Source organism: Caretta caretta, chromosome 15 (genome assembly GCF_965140235.1).
Source record: "Caretta caretta isolate rCarCar2 chromosome 15, rCarCar1.hap1, whole genome shotgun sequence".
Lineage (NCBI taxonomy): Eukaryota > Metazoa > Chordata > Testudines > Cheloniidae > Caretta > Caretta caretta.
In genome coordinates, this window is record NC_134220.1 from 33,191,358 (window position 1) to 33,213,970 (window position 22,613).

General features: G+C 41.8%; 1 protein-coding gene across 4 annotated transcripts in view; it reads right to left on the reverse strand.

The window, feature by feature from the left end:
- The window catches only part of TTC28 (tetratricopeptide repeat domain 28), a 516,699-nt gene that overhangs the window by 424,442 nt on the left and 69,644 nt on the right, over window positions 1-22,613 (reverse strand). The window contains exon 2 of one of the 4 annotated variants that reach the window (XM_075120129.1): window positions 9,660-9,751. The exons of the other annotated variants lie outside the window; for them this stretch is intronic. The gene's annotated coding sequence lies outside the window, so the exon portion shown is untranslated. The remainder of the gene's footprint in view (window positions 1-9,659; window positions 9,752-22,613) is intronic. 4 annotated transcript variants of the gene reach the window in all.

Sequence of the window (22,613 nt, forward strand, 5' to 3'; positions counted from 1 at the left end):
ATGACAGGTTTCAGAGGAACAGCCGTGTTAGTCTGTATTCGCAAAAAGAAAAGGAGTACTTGTGGCACCTTAGAGACTAACCAATTTATTTGAGCATGAGCTTTCGTGAGCTACAGCTCACTTCATCAGATGTTTACCGTGGAAACTGCTGCAGTTTCCACGGTAAACATCTGATGAAGTGAGCTGTAGCTCACGAAAGCTCATGCTCAAATAAATTGGTTAGTCTCTAAGGTGCCACAAGTACTCCTTTTCTTTTTGCTTTAACCTTGTAACTACTCTCTCATTTATTTTCTTAGTCAATAAATCCTTAGATAGTTTACCATTGGATTGGCTATGTGCATTGTCTTTGGTGTGAGATCAAAGGTCTGAATTGACCTGGGGTGAGTGACTGGTCTCTTGGGACTGGCAGCAACCTGAATATGTTGTGATCTTTGGTGAGTAACAACCAACTATTACTATGTCCAGCTTGCCTAGGTGGCAAGATAGACTGGAATACCCAAAGGCACTGTCTGTGACTCCATGGTAAGACTGTTATAGTGCTTTAGGAGTTCTCACCTCTCACTGAGTTGGAGAAATATATAGTAATTATAGATAAGGAATCCCCCCCTCCCCCCCACACACAGGTAAGCACCACCCAGAGCCCGCCTCACCCCTCCCTGTGCTCCAATCCCCTGCCCCCTCCCAAACCCAAACTCTTCTGCAGGGGTGGGGGGAGACTTCCCCAGAAGCGGCCAGTGCGCCTGACGCAGGGGCTGCCTGAGCTGCCCCTGAGCCAGGCGCACTGGCTGCAGCAAAAGTCACAGAAAATCATGGAATCTGTGACTTCCATGGCAAACTCGCAGCCTTAATTATATTACATACCAGTTTGGGGGTCTCTGCCCTGCTTCCTGACAGTCTGCCATGAGGTTGGCACCCACTGTCGTGAGCCACTGCAGACAGCGTGACAATAATTTGAACCATCTGACTTCATTCAGTTTCCCAATCTCATCTCCATCTGTAATATAACGTTCGTGTTTTGGCCAGTTGCATGTGCCTGTTAATTTTGTATCCAAGCATTCTGCTTCTGATACATTAGTGTTAACAAGTGTGATCAAAGGTGAAGAAGCAAGTTGCGCCAACATGATGACTCTGTCATAGATGGTAGCTGAAACATTAATGCCGACTAACAGCTGACCACACTGAGTGTTATAACAGGCAGGCTTTCTTAACATACGGCACAGCTGAAGGCACCACAGAGTACAACAGGGCATCAGTTATGGTTGGTGAGCGCAGGCTTCTCAAACGGACACACTTAAGATGGATCTGTTCTACATTAGCTAGCACCCCAGAATGAGAAAATAGGGACTGAATCTCCAAAATCTACCAGAAACACTTAGAATAAGAGAAACTTTTACACCAGCTTTGCACTGAAATCTTCCTCCTTTAATTGAAAAGGGTTTGTTCCCTAGGGACAAAGGTCTGTCTCCACAAGCGCATGCGTGGGTTTCTATATATTAGATCACCTCTTGCTCTAATAGTCATGAGGTTTGGGAAAAGAACAGCATATTTTTCTTAAATATTCCCAAGAAAAAGAATCTCTGACTGGCTGCTTCTGAGAAAAATCACAGCTTCTGAAATCTATACTTAACTGAAGCTGAATTAAACTGTCCTGTATTTGGTGATAACGGATGGCTCTTTTCAAGCCTTTGATTTCAATCTTCAAATCACTGATTTTACACAATGTGAAAGCAAAGATCCGACATAGCATCCAAGATGTTCACAGTCATGTACAACATGCCTGGAAATTCAATACTAATCTTTTATACTGAAGCAATTATGGCCTATTCATAAAAATAGAGATTAAATTTTAATTCCTCAACTACAGGGAGGGATTCCTACAACCCAGAACTTGGTAACAACAGATTATTTGGTGAGACTATGGATACTTAGTAGGAACTGTTTTCATGGTTTCTTCATGCAAACATGCGAAATGCATTCCTCAGTAAAGGAGTCCTAAGCCAGATACACCAAAGATGAAAAAGCAGAATAGGGAGGAGCATGTTAGCAGTACCGTGGTGTTCCTTCTACAATACACATCACCCTTAAAAATTCCTCTCCCTCAAAAGAACTGCACTAGAATGGTACTCAGAACAGCAACGCCACGAACAGGCAGTGATCCCTATACCTGTTCCTTTGAACCCTATTATTGTCTATTGCTCATCAATTCCCTTTCTACTGGCACAACCAGGAATTTATGTTGGGTGTGATATTTTGCTCCTGTAACTTATCTCACTTAAAAAAAAATAGTTTTAAGTAAAGAATCAAAGAGAAAGGAAGGAGCACAAAAGATTGTATTTCTATATTATACCTTATACTTAATGGTACAATGAAGTCATTGGAAAGTTTCAATGGATTCATAACAATTTCTTGTGCATGAGACACTACAAACATGACAAATATTAGCCAACATGCCAAGACCTTAAAAGAGGCGGGTACTCACCTGTGCAATAACTGACGTTCTTTGAGATGAGTGTCCCTGTGGGTGCTCCGCTGTAGGGGTCGGTGCACCCCTGCGCCGTTGGTCGGAGATTTTTATAGCAGTACCCGTATCGGCTGCACATGCGCGAAGCCTGCCTCACATACCAGTCTTGTCTTAATAGTGCGCATGCACGGCCGAACTCCTCAGTTCCTTCTGTACAACGGAGGCCGCCCAGCTTCAAAGTAGAGGGGAGGAGGGTGGAGAGTGGAGCACGCACAGGGACACTCATCTCAAAGAAAGTCAGTTACTGCACAGGTGAGTAACCTCCTCTTTTCCTTCAAGAGGTGTCCCTGTGGATGCTCCACTGTAGGTGACTGAAAAGCAGTTTCTATCTACTGCATTCCTTCTAGATCTAAACAGCTCTGCCCACACGCATATTGGTGATGGGTCCCTGTGTAAGAGCATAATGTTTTGCAAACGTATTTTCAAAAGCCCAAATGGCAGCTCTGGAAACGTCCTTAAAGGGGGATGTTATGTAGAAAGGCCACTGAGGCTGTCATGGATCTGGTGGAGAGAGTCCTGATAGAGGTAGGAGGAGTCACGTTCTGTAGTTGATAACAAAGACAAATGCAACTCGAGATCCAGTTGGAAAGTCAGTGGTTAGAGATAAATGAGCCCTTAGAGCGTTCTGCAATGGGGACGAATAGCTTGTCAGAACACCTAAAGGTTTTAGTCCTGTCGAAGTAGAAGGACAAAGCTCTGCGCACGTCCAAAGTGTACATCGCAGATTCAAAGGAATTCGCATGTGGTTTTGGAAAAGGTAGGGAGATGGATAGGCTCATTGACATGGAAAGAGGAGTGCACCTTTGGGGAATTTTGGGGAGTAACCGTAGGGTGACTTTGTTCTTAAAAATATGGTGCATGGCAGATCTGCCATGAGTGCTGCAATTTCTCCTGTGCGTCTCACACAGGCAATCGCTACCAGAAACACAGTTTTCATAGACAGATGTAGGAGGGAACATGTGGCTAATGGTTCAAATCGTTTTGGGTTAGGCATGTTAAGACTAACGGGAGGTCCCAAGATGGATTAGGCTGTTTGATGTGTGGGTATAGGGTTTGGGGTCCCTTAAGAAATCACTTAGTAATGGGATAAGCAAAGATAGTCCTATCATCGATGGCATCATAGAACATCCTAATTGTGGCCAAGTAGAGTTTGATGGGACTCAGGGAGAGTCCAGATAATTTAATCTCTAATAGATAGTCGAGGATTAGCGGGAGAGGCACAGAAAAAACGAGTGGTGTTTGTGACAGCCCATCAGTGTGTAAATCTTGTCCAGTTATAAAGGCAGGTGGTGCATGTAGAATTTGTTGTGCTATAAAGGAGTACATTTTGAACCTGCTCCAAACAAGCTGGCTTGGCATGAGAGAACCATGAAGGAGCCAAACCTTGAGGTGTAACATGATTAAACTGGGGTGCAGTAGTAGACCCTCTTGTTGGGACAAGAGATTCAGGCGGAGGGTAGTGGGATGGGTGCAGAAAGTGACATCTTGGTAAGGAAAGGTTATCATGCCTGTCTGGGTCATGTGGGACTATCATTATGACCCTGGCTTGGTGTGTTCATATTTTTATCAATAATTTGTGTATGAGTGGTATCGAGGAAATGCATACATTAGGTCGGTGTTCCATGGGAACATGAATGCATCCCTCGAGGAGTGTTTGCCTAGTCCCGCTCTGGAACAAAATCTTGGGCATTTCTTGTTGGCTGCAGTTGCAAAAAGGTCTGTGGTTGGGTATCCCCATGTGTGGAATATGTCTAGTACTGTATCCTTGTTCAGTTCCCATTCGTGGTCTATGGGAAATCTTCTGCTGAAGTCATCATGGTGGTATTGAGAAAGCCAGTTAAGTATGCAGCTGATATTCAGACATTGTGTCTGAGACACCAATTCCATAGTTTCATTGCTTCTGTATAAAGGGAGTGGGATCACGCCCCTGCCTGTTTACATAGAAGATGTAAGCAATGTTGTCAGTCATTATCCTGACATATTGGTTTTGTATGAAAGGAGAAATTGGAGGCAGGCATTGCATATTGCTCAGAGTTCTAGACGTTGATGTGAAGGGACGTCTCAGCAGGAGAAAAAAGACCCTGCGTAGTGTATTGGGGCATGTGTACTCCCTATACCGTAAGAGATGTGTCTGTAATTAAGACAACCAATGGGACGTCCTGTAGAAAGGGGACTCAGAGCAAAGATTGTGAGGCAATGTCCACCAGTGGAGAGAGTCCTAGACTCTTGGAGGTATGTATAAAAATTTGTTCAGACCATGGACATTCGGTCTGTAGACAGTGGAATCCAGCTTTGGAAACACCTCATGAAGAAGTGAGCATTCCTGACTACAAAACTGCAAGAGGCCACGTGGCCTCGGAGTTCTAGGCAAGCTCGTGCAGCCACTTGTGGACTGTTGCACAGCTTGGGAATGAAACGGTTGATAGCGTTAAAAAGGTGGAGTGGGAGAGATGCTATTCTTTTGCGTGAGTCGAAATCTGCTGCTATGAACTCCAGTTGTTGGGTGGGAGTGAGTGAAGATTTTCTTTAAAAAGAAAAGGAGTACTTGTGGCACCTTAGAAACTAACCAATTTATTTGAGCATGAGCTTTTGTGAGCTACAGCTCACTTCATCAGATGTGAGCTGTAGATTTTCTTTGTTCATTCGCAGCCCAAGAGCATGGAAACATTGGACTGTCCGTTGTGTGGACTGAATGACTTCTTGGAGGGTCCTGGCTTTGAAAAGGCAGTTGTCGAGGTAAGTAAAAATTATGATTCTCTGCCTTCTGAGATGACTGCAAGGAGTTTGGAAAAGACATGAGGCACAGTTGAGAGGCCGAAAGGTAGGACCCTGTATTGGTAGTCTAGTGAGCCCAGAACGAAGCAAATAAAACATCTGTGGGAAAGATGTATGGTCACAGGAACATAAGCATCCTACAGGTCGAGGGCTGAAAATCCAATCTCCCTGCTCCAGTGCTGGAATTATGGTTGCAAGAGTCACCAATTGTTTTTTTTCATTTTATTTAACGAATTTATTGAGGCATCTGAGGTCGAGAATGGGTTGCCATCCCCCAGTTTTCTTTTGTGTTAAAAAGTAATGGGAGTAGAACCCTTTTCCTCTGTGTTGGTCAGGCGCTGGTTGTACTGCTCCTAATTGGAGGAGGTGATGCACCTCTTGGTGGACCAGTTGTTTGTGAGAGAGGTCCCTGAAAAGGGATGGGGCGGGGGAAAATGTGCATTGAAGTAGGGATGATGTTTTCTATACCATCGGTCACATCTTCAAATTTGCTTATTAGTGGGAGGGGGTTGACATGGAGCCAATGAACTGGTGTGGCGACATTGATATCTTGGTCACAGACGTTGCTGTTCATATGGTCTATGACTTTGTTGAGTATACGTTGGGTAGCATGGAAGTTGATAAGGTTGGTATCTATACTGTCTCTTCTTATTTGCAGGGGTTTGGATACGGAGAGACTATAATGTCATTCTTGAGTCCTTTATGGAGTGAAGCACATCGTTGGTGTTACTGGCAAATAGAAGATCTCCCTTTTGATGGTGAAAATCTATGGCATTCTGAACCTCGCAAGGAAAAGACGACGATTAAAGCCATGAAGCTCGACGCATCACGACTGCTGTAGCAGTGGACCTCGTAACTGTGTTAGCAACATCAAGCGCAGCTTGTAGTGCGATTCGGGAGATGATTTTTCCATCGGAGAAAAATGGCTTTAAATGGATGGGGTTTTTTTTGTTGTTGTTGTTTTTCCCCCCCTCTGGAATGTCATCAATAAAGTCCATGAGTTTCTCATAATTTCTGTGGTCATATTTTGCCAGAACGGCCACATAATTAGATATCCAGAATTGTAATGTGGACAAAGCATATACTTTACAACCAAGCAGGTCCAGCCTTTTACTGTCTTCATCAGTTGGGGTAGACCTGGGAACTGGTGTTTGTTCTTTTGGTTAGCTACCTCTACTACCAATGAGTTTGGCGCTGGATGAGTAAAAAGGAACTCAGACCCTTTGGAAGGAATAAAATATTTCCAGTTAGCTCGCTTACAGGTAGGTCTGCTAGTAGCTGGTGTCTGCCATATGGTTTTGGCAGGATCCATAATGGCTGAATTTATAGGTAAGGCAATCTTGGACGTGGAGGAAGGTTGCAGGATGTTAGTCAACTCATGCTGGTTTTCAGAAAACTTCCTCCAGATTAATCCTCAACTCATTAACGACTCTTTTGAAGAGGTTTTCTTGAAATTTTAAGAAATCATCCAACAGTGTTGGTGGGGAGGCAGTAAAGCCTCATCCTGTGTGGATATGGGTTCCACAAGGGTTGGGGAAGCATATGTAGCGTGTTCATCGACGTGTGGAGTAACAGCTTGTTGTTGTGTCTCGTTCGTAGCCATATGCACTGGTGGTGGTGAGGTGGCATTACTCCTATTTTTGGCATCTTGGCAATCATAGTGGAACCACTTATATGGTACTCATGGACCCCGTATTGCCACGGACCGGGGAAAGGCATCGGTGGTGCCATCTATGGGTTTGTATACCAGGGCGGGAGGTCTTTGATGAACGAAGGCCTACATTTTCTGTGACCAGTGCTGATTTGGCTCTGTGACTGGGAGAACTGGTATGGTGAAAAGTCTCCCTGCACTATGGCTTCCTCATCACTAGAGAAGTGAGATACAGCTGGAGACAAGTATCCGGACTGCATGCAAATGTCTGGAGAAAAATAGGTGTCAAATAGAGGTAACTGTAGCTTAGATGACACCTGTAGGTACAGTGAATGAATGAACTGCGGTGCCAGAGAGCCTGTGTGAGATAAACTCTCTGTTAGGAGTGCCTGTGGTGCTGGAGGGTCATTCAGCACCAACTTTCTCTGCACCACAGTGCTCAATGCATGCGCTGAGATCAGTGGTGCCGGGAAGGTAAGCGTAGCCCGGGTCTGTTCCAGCAAGGTCCTCTGTGCTGGCACCATGTCCATTGCTGTGCCAGACGGTGCTATGAGAGAGGCAGGCAACTTGAAGCCTGAAGCCTCGGCACCAGGAGCCTGTGCGGTCACCGCAGCCAGAGGTGGGATTAGCGCGATGCCAGGGGAACCGGCACATCAAAAGTGCCGAGCTGAGAAAAGGTCTGCATAGAAGAAATAGACCTGCTCAGCAACCTTTTTGCTTGCAATGTTTCCCTTCTGGATGAGGGAGGCAGGCATTTTCTTTTTTTGTCCTTTTTGGAGGCGGGAGGGCTGCGGTTCACTGAGCAGCCCATACCTGGGTCAGAAGCAGGTCCGAGTGACTTCTGCCCAAGAATCATTTTCAGGCGGAGTTCTCTATCTTTACATGCTCTGGATTTTAATTTGGAACAATGGGCACATTTTTGAGGAATGAGGGATTCCCCTAGGCATTTTATACACTGGGAGTGACCATCTGACATAGGGATGGCACCCCTGCCGTAGTCCACCGCTTAAACCTGGGTAGCCAGGCATATTAGCATCGGCTGGAGGAACAAGCAGGAACTAATTTTTATTTATTTTTTTTTTAAAGGGATGAACTTATCTAGTAACTAGAGTGCTAAAGTAAGGGAAAAAAGGATGTAGAATGGGTAAGAGAAAAAGTTTTAATAAGTCTGCTGTAGGTCCGATTCCGGCCAGGGATGGTAGAGAAGGAACTGAGGAGTTCGGCCGCACATGCGCACTATTAAGACAAGACTGGTATGTGAGGTAGGCTCCGTGCATGGGCAGCCAATACAGGTACTGCTGTAAAAATCTCTGACCAACGGCGCAGGGGCACACCAACATCTACAGTGGAGCACTCACCTCGAAGAAGAACTAGGAAGTGTCGTGTCTGATCATCAGGCACAGCCAACTGATAAAGGGGGTTGAGGGGGAAGCAATAGTGTGTTTGTTTTAATGAGTAAAATTAAATTGAGGGTTGACATCTCATTGCTGTGTCAATCCCAGAAATAAGATAAGATCTTCACACTCCAACCTCCTTATTTTCTCTGTTCTTTAACTGACTGGATTTGTACATTGTAAAAAAAACCCAAACAAAATGCATTTTGCACAGTTCATTTAACTGAATCACTTCAGATATGATAAGCAGTAACCATAACATTACTAACACTATCAAATTTTATATTACATTCACAAAACATGGCAGCATTCAGATCAGAATTCCAAATGGGATGGTCACACCGAGCCATTAGAACATCCCAGTATCTCATTTGTAATGGTCACTCACATGGACTGTTCAGCAAGTATAGAGCATGGAGCCAATATAGAAGACAGACTCAATCCCACCCTCCAGAACCCAGGTGCACAGCTCAATAGATCACAAGTGAAGTGAACCAATTTTACAAGACACGTGGCAATAACTGGGGGCCCACACAGAGTCTGTAAAGTGAGTTCAGATTATAGAATCTGGTTTTACACATTTGTGTTTCTAAAAACAATCTTGAAAGCAACATCTCAACAGAAAAAATACTCCAGGGACCCCAAGGCCCCTCAGCTACTATTATTATCCCTGATGTGCCCTTGGCCCTAGAGAACACAAGGGACAGTTCTTTTCATGATCAGGCAGCAGCAGCTTGCACTCCCAATACAGAGAGACCCGATAGAGCAGCTCAGGGATGCTCGAAAGACTCATAAAACAGTACTGCGTGCAAATAATGTACTTTTCTAATGAGAGCTTAAAATGTGCCTTTTAATTAAGGTAATTAGTTCACATCATAAACTAGAGAAGCAATCAAGATGTTGTGAATGATTCCACTGCAGCTCAAGTTTTATTAGTGCTGGCCTCCAGCTTTTCAGTTAGTGCTTCAGGCCTGGGTTGGTGCAAATTCACCCTCCCAACACATGTGCACACACAGATCTGCCTACACTTTAGGCAATCTACATAATTCACATTTATATAATGGGACCGTAACTCATGCTCTTGGTGTTATTCTGGAAAATCAGAACCATTACAGCAATCACCTTGCCAGCACGAGGACCCTCTACTCCTCAACTGTACAACTTCTGGATCCAACACCTGGCTTCTGGAGAAAAATAAATAAATACGTAGGAGACTTTGACCTCTAGAGATTGAAAATGAGAAGATCTCCACCAATATGGGTCATTCAGCTGTCTATCACAATAGTCCATACTGTCCCTTTGCTCCCAAGTCTCATACCTTTCTGCACAGGGAAACCAGGGGGCAGGATTAGCATCCATCCATCAATCTAGTTGCTCCAATAAATCCTTAGACACAGTCTGGACAATGCTCTACAGTAAGGGACCCAAATGACATCATTTAGCATCAACGAGACAGTTAAATAGATGTTTAACATAATACTTTATATTATTTAAAATATAATTGAGATAGCAGCTGGATAATGCAAATTATTTTTCTATTACAGAGCAAAAGGAGGCTTTTAATATTCAGATGACATTTAAGCAGTCTTGAAAACTCAGTCTGAAAAACTAATCTTCTCTTACTTTTGTGGTCTGTCCAGAAGTGAACAGGGTAACTTAGTTTTGCATTTTTGTTCTCTACTCCACCCCCCCACACCCCATCTTCTTCCTTTTTTCAAAGCAGTTTTTGTGTGGGAAAGCAAATATAAACAGATGGGCCTAGTATTTTATTCTATAAGTGGTGAGATCTGGGGTTGTTCTACCATCTCATGGATGGACACTCCAGAATCATGGGAAGGCCCCAACTCCTAAACTTATGAGTTTCACCCTGAATATAGCAAATGATGTGGCAGATCACAGACACAGAGAGAAGTAATTTCTCAGATATTCAAGGCCCAATATATTGAACATATAAGTCAAGATCACTAAATTTGAATCTAGTATTAGACCAAGATCAAATTTAGTTATTGGAGCACTGAGGTGAGCTGTCCTCAATACCTCATATGGGTTAGAAAACAGGCTCCCACACAACATACCATCTGACTTTCTATATGGTACTCACTGATGACTACAGATACAGCTTGTTGCAGTAGTCAAACCAGTCTAGGTGACTGGAGAACTGTAAATTTGCCCTTTGATTCTAGCAAATGGCTAAGTCTGTTGCTTGAGCTCAATTGTTAAACTGCCCAGTTCATCCCCACATTTGGGACCAGTGACGGTGCTGTCCATAGACTATTCAAACAGAAAACAGAGCTGATCATTCTGGAAACGCATCTTGGACCAGAATTCAACCTCACTGAATCAAACTGCCATTCAAAAATGAGTTCTATTATATCCCTTGCCCCCACTCTCCCAGCACCTGATAACGTACCAGGCTTCATACAGACACCACAAGGTGAACGGATTTAAATCACTAATATAAATCAGCAAGCAAAAAACCTTGATTTAAATCATCAGTTTTAATCTTGTTTTGCATTTGTACTTTCGTTATTTTCCTAAAGCAAGGTTGATTGTCAATGGTTGATAAAACATGTTGATTTGTAACTAAATATAGCTTTTACATTGAATTTGGTACTTTGTGCTAACTAGGAGGATATGCTATATCTATACATATTTATTTAAGCAATGATGTAACTTACATATTTATTCAAATTCTTAATTTTTACCTTTTTTATTATGTTAGAAAATATTGAATGATGTGTTTCTTATTTATTAGATTATTAATTTTTTTACTCATGACTTTGGCAAGCTATATTTGGACAGAAATTGAAATTCACTTAAAAATGCACAAAAAAAGCATTTTATTCTAGATAGTGATTTTTATCTACCCTAGACAACACACAAATAAGTGAAAGAGGGGGTTAAAATGCTCATTTTCTTAGACTTTCAAAGCATCGCCTTGAATTGATAGGACTGCTTCTGCTGCTTCTCTATTTTGTTATCACTCACATCAGAAAAAATACATAGACCCTCATTTCTCAGAGCAAATTTCAATTTTCTTTTCTGTCTTAGGGAGTAAGTTCTACTATAAAGTCTCCCAAATACAGTTTTAAATTAAGAGGCTTATGTTTAAAACAGGTTTTTACTTCCATCTGCATGATGTCAAAACCAGAACTTCCTATATATCAAGTCTATCTGAGTAACCCCTTTCGGATGTGGCTTGTACTGGAAAAAACAAAACAAAAAAACACCATTCCCTTTCAATCTGGGATCAAAGTACATGCAAACTTCTATTTAAATAATGATCTTCTCATACTCTCCCTTCCAAATCACTTCTCCTGCAGGGCCAGAATTTCCCCAGAACACCATGCAGCAGCAGAGTGACACCATTATTCAAAAAGTTAATCCTGCTTTCAAGTAGGAGAAAGCATGCCATATCCATTTTACCAATGGCACAGAATTTAGAACATTTGTAGGTCTTATGCAGGGACGGCCTTAGGTAAAATGGCACCCTGGGCAAACTTGTATTTTGGTGGACAAAGCTGGGGACAAAGATCATGGCCTCCGTTCTTCACAAAAAGGCACTTGCTATATATGGCAATTTTTACAAATTTCAGGCAATGTTTGAGTGTTGTAACTCTCAAAGCAAAACAAAACTGAAGCTCTTCCTCATTGTGCAGACTCCTAGCCCATGAAGGGTGTGGACACGAGGGTCATCAATGGCTATTAGCCAGGATGGTCAGGGATGCAACACAGTGCTCTGAATGTCCCTAGCCTGTTTGCCATAAATTGGGAATGGACAACAGGGGATGGATCACTCGATGATTGTCTGTTCTGTTCATTCCCTCTGAAGCAGCGGACATCGGCACTGTCAGAAGACAGGATACTGGGCTAGATGGACCATGGTTATGATCCAGTATGGCCGTTCTTATGTCGGATACGTTGTACATACTCTGAAAGGACCATTTTGCAAGTATAAGAGCAGCTTGCTGCAGCGGGCAGGTGTGCATTCTCTCTAGAGCAGGCCCTCTCCTCTGACCCAATATCATCCTGTGAGCATCTGAATCAAAGGAACTGAAGGAGGAGACCAGTGGTTTCTAATGAATAAATTGCTTTTAAGGAGACACTAAATAAAGAAAGGCATGTTAGCAAGAGATAAATAAATATGTATGTAATGAGACAAGATTTCAGCAGCAAAGAATCATTAGCTATTTCTTGTTCTCCCTTTTAAATTTACTGAGAGATGCTAAACTTAACTGCATGCTGGTATTCCAGAAGTCATCCATCTGCTATCTAGGCTTTTAAGACCCCCATCACATGCACACACCACACCGTCTGTACTGGGTTCCAACAGCCAACAACAGTTACATTGTTCTCCAACTGTTACTGACACATGCAGAACGAGGAGTTAGGACCTGAACCTTTAGACTGAACTGAAAAGGTAGACTACATGTTTGCTAACTTATTATTAGCATGCATCTATCATACAGAAGAATAATTACTCCAAATTAGTTAGCTAGGAATTAATAAAGCACTGACACTACAGTTTCCAGGTATAAGAAATTTTTTCCACAAAGGACTCTACTATCTACTACTAAATTTAGCTGTAACTACTAAGTATTCTCCCTCACCCTCTCTGCAGTCCTCAAAAATTCTGCCTATGCCTTTTGTGAGCTCTGAAAGTGCTTCTCTGTTTGGTATCTTACTTGAGCCAGATTTTCTGGATCAAGTGTAAAAATGGCAAAAAGGGGATTTCATTTGCACCTCATTATGTGCCTGGTTGAATCAGAAAAGGATCTATCACATCAGAAGTCCTGAATGTATCAAATATACTGCTTGCAAGAGACAGTCTCCCAAAATATAGCATCCTCACAAGGAAAGGAGAAGGGAAGCTGGATCTTGAATTATTTTGTTTAACTGATAAGCAATAAATTGTAATATAAGAATTAGAGCAGTACGCAATTAACCTGAACTTCAACCATAAGCCTGTAACAGTGTCTCCAGAGTGACTAACACAGAGAAAAAAGAAAAGGAGTACTTGTGGCACCTTAGAGACGAACCAATTTATCTGAGCATAAGCTTTCGTGAGCTACAGCTCACTTCATCGGATGCATACTGTGGAAAATACAAAAGATGTTTTTATACACACAGACCATGAAAAAATGGGTGTTTATCACTACAAAAGGTTTTCTCTCCCCCACCCCACTCTCCTGCTGGTAATACATCATCTGTATTTTCCACAGTATGCATCCGATGAAGTGAGCTGTAGCTCACGAAAGCTTATGCTCAAATAAATTGGTTCGTCTCTAAGGTGCCACAAGTACTCCTTTTCTTTTTGCGAATACAGACTAACATGGCTGTTACTCTGAAACCTAACACAGAGAATGTAACCACTGGCAAAAAATGTAATATCCTTTATCTTTCTGAATGGAGGGTGGATAGTTATATACGTAGTGTATTTGCTTACTATATGGTTCTCTGCAGTATTACAAGATGGCTTCTTTCTGGTTAACAACTGGAAGCAGCTTCCACTCACATAGGCCATATCAAAGTATGTACCCTCTATGTTCCCATCAGGTGCAGTTCGGGCTCTGTGTATATTTGTAAAGTAGTCCATAAGCAATGTGGGGGGGAAATGCTGTCAGAGTTTCAACAATTATCTGAACAAAGAAACTTCTCCAGCATGAGGAGAGGTGAAGTGAGGAAAGGTCTGTCTACATGTGACTATGCTCCACTCGTTCTACTAGAAGAAAACGGATAACAATTTCAATCCATTGGCATACTAGGCACGTAGAATAAGACTCTTCCTGGTGCCCCAAAAGAATACTAAGGAAGTCCATCACATGCAGTGATTGGTGAGATAATTCTGACATACTGGAATAATATCAAAAAGGAAGCCTTGATTATATGTTTTGACACACTCTAGGCTTGGAAGGATTAGATTTTCATGGGAAGTATTGATCAACATTGATTTCACTTTACACACACAAACCGACAAAAAATATAAGCCTGGTTGATAAAGGTAATAGTGCTGATATAACATACTTAGACTTCTATAAGGCATTTGACTTGGTGCCCCATGACATTTTCGTTAAAAAACTATAAATATATTAAATTAGCATGGCACACATTAAATGATAGGTCTCAAAATGTAAACAGAAAATCATCAATGAAGGGTGTTTTCCTAGTGGGGTCCCGCAGGAATCAGTTCATGGTCCTATGCTATGTAACATTTGTATTAATGTCCAGGAAGAAAAAAAATAATTGAAAATTTGTAGATAACACAAAAACTGGAGGAGTAGTAAATAATGAAGAGGACAGGTCACTGATCAGGAGAGATATGGATCACTTGGCAAGCCTAGCGCAAGCAAACAATATGCACTTTAATGTGGTTAAATGCAACATATACATTTAGGAACGAATAATATTTACGTAATGCGGGACTCCATCCTGAGAAGATGTGACTCTGAAAAAGATCTGGGGTTCATTGTGAATAATCACCTGAACATGAGCTCCCAGTGTGAGGCTGTGGCCAAAACGGCTAAGGCAATCCTTGGATGCATAAACAGGGGATTCTAGAGTAGCAGCAGAGAGGTTAATTTACCTCTATATTTGGCACTGGCACAATTGCTTCTGGAATACTCTGTCCATTTCTGGTGCTCACAATTCAAGAAGGATGCTGATAAATTGGAGAGGGTTCAGAGAAGAGCCACAAGAATTATTAAAGAATTAGAAAACAAGCATTATAGTGATAGACTCAAGGAGATCAATCTATTCAGTTTAACAAAGAGAAGGTTAAGGGGTGATTTGACTACAATCTATGAGTACCTACCTAGGGAACAAATGTTTAACAATGGGCTCTTCAATCTAGCAGAGGAAGATGTTGCATGCTCCAATGGTTGGCAGCTGAAGCTAGACAAATTCAGACAGGATATAAGGCATAAATTTTGACAGTGAGTGTAAATAACCACTAGAATAATTTACCAAGTGTCCTTGTACACCCTCCATCACTGACTATTTTTAATGCAAGAGTGGATGTTTTTCTAAAAGATATACTCTAGGACAGGGTTAGGCAACCTATGGCATGCGTGCCAGAGGCTGCACGGGAGCGGATTTTCAGTGGCACTCACACTGCCTGGATCCTGGCATTTTAATTTAATTTTAAATGAAGCTTCTTAAACATTTTAAAAACCTTATTTACTTTACATACAACAATAGTTTAGTTATATATTATAGATTTATAGAAAGAGACCTAAAAATGTTAAAATGTATTACTGGCACGTGAAACCTTAAAATAGAGTGAATAAATGAAGACTCGGCACACTACTTCTGAAAGGTTGCCGACCCCTGCTCTAGGAATTATTTTGGGGAAGTTGTGTGGCCTGTACTACAGCAGAAGTCAGATTAGATTATCACAATGGTCCCTTCAGGCATTGGAATCTATGAACATGCAGTATAAGAATTTGAGTGCCATAGCTAAACTTCCGGAAGTGCCATGAGAGATTATAAAAATAACTGCACTAAATATCTTACAAATCTTGCATTTCATGTTTTGGATTTTATTATAACCCTTCATTAATTTCTAGAGAGGTTAAGTTATGTAACTTCTCAGAGCAAGTAAAACAAGTAAAAGAGAAAAAAGTACAGAACTAGCTGAAATCCAGAAAAGAAAAGCAACATGAATCTCTGTTTTTCACTGTAGAGCAGAACGCATCATATTGGTCAAAGAGTTTCATAATTTAGGGATTAATCTCACTTAAACACAGTCACTAACAGATGTGTTGGCACATTCTTTCCATCTGTACTGCAGAACAGAGCAGACTACCTAATTTGCCCATCACAGCAAATGAGAGAGCATTGAATAGGAAAGGCCATGATATATGAATGATCTGGTAAAAAGGCATGCACCACAGAAGGCAGCCTCAGTAAGAGTGAAACATTTAGCTCCTAATACTTGATGCCAAAACCATAAGACTCTTTGCTTAAGTCTGCTGTTTTTTTGGCTGAAGCCAAATCTTGAAAAACTTTAATGAACATTACTCCTGGGGGAATTCTGCGCCACTATGCAGGCACAGAATTCATGCCCCCCACAGATTATATTTTCTCTGCAAAAAATAAAATCTACCAGAAAGGTGCTACAGTTATACCTTTTGCCCACCAAGGGCTGCTGTGACACCAAAAGACAGGGCAGACAGGACCAGAGCAGCCAGCTGCAGAAAGGAAGGAGGAGAGGCTACATTTTTCATAGCACCCTTGCCCCTGGGGCCAGATGTGGAGGCTTGGGATGGGCAGGGTGGACAGAGCAAGGCACACACTGGGCTGCTGAGCCTGGGGTTCAGAAGCACTAGTGGGGGGAGACAGACTGGGGCAGGGGCACAGGAGCTGGTGGAGTGACAGCATTGAGCCGGGGCTGAATGGAAGTGGGGGTGCAGAACCACATGGGGACAGGGGCAAGTGTGAATTACTGAATGGGAGATGCTAGGGGTCACAGCCAGGGTCTGCATGGGGGATGCTCCCCAACTCCCTAATAATCGCTCCCCCCAAAAATAAACCTTTTCCATACTTTTCCCACCCACACCCAACAGCTCTCCAACTTCACTCCAAAGATGACTTCCCTCTCCCTCAGGTCCTCTGTTAACCCTGACTCCCCAAAACTTTTGCACGGCTTCTGAGGGGTGCAGGAAATACGTTTCTGCTTTGTAGTTTAAATGAATTATTACTCAAAGTTCTGTATTAATATGCTTAGAAAGGAATCTATTTGTCAAAAAATATTTCCTATGTCGTTTTTGTTGTCTGTATTGTTACAGACATACTTGCTGCCAAGTATTTCAAAATAAATTACCAAAATAATTGAAACTGGAGTGATTATACTGTGTTATTTTGACAAATAAAATATGCAGAATTTTAAAAATATTGTGCACAGAATTTTTAATTTTTTGGTGCAGAATTCCCCCAGGAGTAGAGTATGAAGAATCCACTCCATTACTTTGTGTAACAGTTCTGGTTACAGGCTGAGCATCTGGAGATTAGCTCTGTCTAGAAACTGAAGGTAAACATCCACTTGGAGAGAATAACAGATTTAATTAGTAATGATATTAGACACAAAATTTTTGCTATTCATTTAATGCTAATTTGAAGTGTGATCACATTTTTTGGCTCAGAACAATTTCTGTATTTAATGCAGTAATTATCTGTGTAAAGTGTTGCATTTCCAAGCTTTACTTTATTATCTTCACTGTGGATCCTATATAATTATAGAGAAGTGAGGCGGGGGGGGGGGGAGGGGAAGGGGAGGAATACTGTTCTTTAAATAAACTATTGGAGAGCTCTGAAAGGCCAACAACATGAGAAAATTAAGTCAGGCACATGGCTTCCATGAGGCTGATATGGTGTAGAACTGAGAAAACGACATGGCCATGGCTAAAAAAATTTGAAATACTAATTCAGTGCAATGGGCTGCACAAATTACACACAACTTTCACTATTAAACTCCTAATCACGATCATTTTCCACCGCTTTTTCAGTAAATGTACCCCCCACACACACACACAGTTTGTTTCTCAGTCTCAGGTTGAGTTGATGAAGCACTGGAATGGGTTACCTAGGGAGGTGGTGGAATCTCCTTCCTTTGAGGTTTTTAAGGTCAGGCTTGACAAAGCCCTAGCTGGCATGGTTTAGTTGGGGATTGGTCCTGCTTTGAGCAGGGGGTCGGACTAGATGACCTCCTGAGGTCCCCTCCAACCCTGATATTCTATGATTCTCTATCATTTGACTCTATTTAGAGACCATTTCCATTTCAGCAATTACCCTAGAGACTAGACTGACAAATAGGGTGGGTTCTTAATATTTGACAACACAAAAAGGAGATAAGAATCCCAAGGAGTCCAGAGATACCTTCATGTGTTACTAAACTGTCCACCTGAACAAGAAATTACAAATGTGCCTGCAAGAGCTCAGTGTTCCAGCACACTTACCTATTTATTTATTACACAGGACTCCAAGCCCAACCTCTTGGAAATCTCTCTCGCTCCTAACTGCATTGTAGACACCTGTAAGAAGGTCTCCATACAGCAAATCTCACTGCAGTCCTCTAACCTTGCAATGTCTTAGGGCTTGTCTAAACATACAGTGCTGTGGCATGTCTGGTGAAGACACTGTATGCTGACAGGAGAGAGCGCTCCCATCGGCATAATAAAACCACCTCTGCAACAGGCAGTAGCTACGTCAGCGGGAGAAGCCCTCCCGGTGACATAGCACTGTCCACATCGGCGCCTATGTCAGTGTAATTTATGAGATGCAGGGGGGTGGTTTATTCACACCACTGAGTGACATAAGTTATGCCAACATAAGCTGTAGGATAGACATAGCCTAAGAGTTGGTCTAAACGGTGCTTTAGTCTGCACCAAAATAGTGTACATTTTAGTCTGCACAAGCATGTCAGACAAACTAGCCCAATGTGGACCATGCCGGCAAGCACTATAAGTTGCTAGTGAGTGTTAATGTAGTCCCTTTTCAAACAGTCCTACATTAACACATATTTGATAACTTTCAGTGAGTGCCAGCAGAATCCACACAGGCATCCTTAGTTCACACTAGTGTGTCACACACTAAATTTATACACCTCTAGTGCAGACTAAAGTATCATAGAATCATAGAACTGGAAGGGACCTCAAGAGGTCATCTAGTCCAGTCCCCTGCACTCAAGGCAGGACTAAGTATTATCCAGACCACCCCTGACAGGTGTTTAAAAATCCCCAATCACATAGATAAGCCCTTAGATTATTCCTCATGATGGCAGCAGTGTTCCTTCTGCAGCTTTTCTACTACCCTTAACTGCATTTCTGGTCCACAGAGGATCAGAACACAATATTCCAGGAGAATGTTCTCCCTACAGCTAGGATTATATAATACACCTGTCACCGAACTTATACAGTAGTGGTAGAAAAGAGAATATGGAATAGGATTCTTTGTGGTTCAGTTACTAAAATCAGCAAGCGGTGTAAAAGCAGAAGGAAAGAAACAGTGATACATTGCAATCAGTGGGCATTAGGACTCCAAAGACAGCAAAAGTTCTACTTATAACCACAGCAGATTGCAGAAACACAGCAGCAAAATAATTTTAGCAGACTGAATAAGAATGCAAAACAAAACAAATTTTGAAATAAATAGTTCTAACCCAACAGTATCAGATAGCATGCATAAGGCATATCCTATTTGTAACAAGAAAAGGAGTACTTGTGGCACCTTAGAGACTAACCAATTTATTTGAGCATGAGCTTTCGTGAGCTACAGCTCACTTCATCAGATGTTGTGAGCTGTAGCTCACGAAAGCTCATGCTCAAATAAATTGGTTAGTCTCTAAGGTGCCACAAGTACTCCTTTTCTTTTTGCGAATACAGACTAACACGGCTGTTCCTCTGAAACCTATTTGTAACAACAGACCCCAGCGACACCACTAAGGACTAAAAGGCTCAGAGCCAGCTCAGTTAAGAACTAGCAAACAAAAGTCAGTCTCAGAGTCTCAGCTAAGAACGGGGAGGAAGGTAACTATACAGTAGATACTGGTGCTTTGAAAACCAAGTAATTGCTAGAAACATCCAAATCCATGTCATGCTAAAAGTTGCTACTAAAATTGGCACTTTAAAGATGACTGAGGGCACAGCGCCCTCTCATGTGTGCATTCGCTCATGATAATTCTGAAGAGTGCTTCATTATCAGACTCTCAAGGACCACTGTGATGATGTTAATAAGGAAAATAATCCCCAAGATGAGGGAACTCAATCCTCCTGTGATGAGAAAAAGGATAAATAAATGTCTGGTCTTTAAAAGTCAATAAACTGGAAAACAAATAAAGGAAGAGAAAAGATACTGAAGCTGAGCAGAAATCTTAACTGCCACCCCTCAGAGGGAAAAGAGATAACAGCACATGCTTTGATTTCTGACGATAGGTACAAAACCACGTAGGCAGGGTCCTCAGATAACCGTAAGAGTCTACAGTAGAGTTCTCTTCTGAAAAGTGACAAACATGGCATCCTGGGGCACCAAATTTGATGACACACACAAAGATTTCTTTTTTTCTAACAGCCCTGCAGATTGAACCTGGCTTCCAAGAGCCAAGCAGGGCCTTTTCCTTTTCACACACCACCAACAATGGTGATGAAGGGGGTTCTCCAAGACCACCAGGAATAAAAAGCAATACACATTTTTGTTACTGGAACATAAAAAGATCTAATTCTGAATATACACGGACAAGATTTGTTGAGTAAAGAAGAGTGCATTTCCAGAAGAGAAATGCACTTCAGATTATATCAACTGCAATACAGTTCCACCAGAAACATGTCAAATCTTCCATCTGCCAAGTATCAGCAAGTATTCTCCAGAAGCTGCAGGGAAGACAAACAAAGGTTTGAAGAAAGTGCTGTGATGTTTTGTGTTGATGTTGTATTAAAAAACTTGAGTGTATCAGTGAGGGTTTTCAAGCTCAATTTGGGTGACCTTTTTTCTCAAAATGAAGCAGCTTCTTGCTGAGAACATACATTCTACTCCCTCTGTCTGCTCTAAGGGCTGGATTCTTCCGCAGGGCTTCTTAGAACTCGCATAGTTATTGTGAATTTGTCTTGCAAGGTGCAGGAAATGAAAGGCATTTTATCAGTATTTGAATTTTTAAGACAGCAGTTATACTGTAATATTTAACACAACTGCACTGTACCCTTTCATCACCTTACTCTCAGCCAAACTCTGGAGTCAGCAGGGGCGCTAGAAGAAAAAAAAAAAAGATCATAGATAGCTCTTCACTATAGTTTTCCCATAATGAAAGTACAACCCTCACCTTTTCTGGTCCAGGGAAAGCAGGAGGATGCTACAGAATGCCCATGTTTAGACTGCATGCTGGGACAATATCATTCTGTAAGGCTATCAAGATACTGCAGCAATAATCATTATTTAAACACACATATAGAAAGACGGACAGACAGGAAGGATGATCCAATGCTTAGGCATTAGCCTTGCACTCAGGAGGCCTGGGCTCAATTCCCAACTCTGACCGACTTCCTGTATGACCTTGGAAATGTCCTTTAAGACACACTGTGCCTCAGCTCCCATCTGTAAAATGAGAGTAACAGACCTGCCCTGCCTCACAGGGGTGGTGTTAGGAGGAAAACACAGAAGATTGTGAGGCACTTAGATACTATGGTAAAGAATGCCATGTAATTACCTAAGACAGACAGCAACTCAGTATTAAATTCTAACACTGCTCTAGAAGGTAAGAGTAAGAAAGAAACTAGGACCTGGAAGCAGAAACCACCATTAATCTGGAGCTCCAACCCTAAAAGGGAACCAAGAATACATTAAGCGACATTCACAAAATTGAAGTAAACAGACTAAATGGTCCAAGATGCAGAGAATTCCTCTATTCTATTTTTAGCAGAATATCACATGGATGATGCTCCCATTGGTACAGCTCGCAACTTGCAACCACCAGCTGTAAAAATGGATTACTGGGAGGGAAGGAAGAAAGGTGGAGCCACTGTCTAAAAACATATCTTAAGAAGTAAATTTACATGCAAATGAGAAGATGGAAAGATATAAGAGTGAACATGTTCAGTTTCAGGGTAACCCATCCCAACTGAAGCTCTAGCAAAGCCAAAAAAGTCCATTAAACAGTTTTGCCTCAGAAACTGGAATGCATCTTTCTACAAATTAAATACAGATTGTAAAGAGAAGGACAGAACTGGAAAGTTTGCTGCTGCTCATCAAATTGAAAACAAGAGTCCTATTCTTAAAAAATAGTTATGTGGTCAAGTCACATTCTTTGCTCAAAAGTTTGTGTGTGTAATTAGAGATTATAGTTTCTCTATAGATCTCAAAAACAATCAGTTTAACATGGATTCCCTACAGCATATGGGGGTACATTTCAGGTGAGGTGTCAGTAGAAGTACAAGAGGCAGTGCAAATGCACCCTTCTTGCGCAAAAGACTGGTCACATGATCAGCAGCTGGAGTTGTTTAACAAAATACCAGTGTAAGCAATTCTTTAGCCTTCCCTATAGCTACATGACAACACACACACAAAAAACCTACTCCATTTCAAATACCCAGCTGCCTTATGGCTCAATGCCCGCCCACCCCTCCCTTCTGTGCAGTTCTTTTCAGCAGACTTCTCAACTTTATAAAGTCCCATTTTTAGCAAGAGAAGGTGTAGAAGGAAGCAAGAGAACACTGGAAAGGTGATTACTAGGGAAAAAAATGTATGCGTGTGATGTGAAATGGGAGTCATTTTATTCAGATTCTGGATG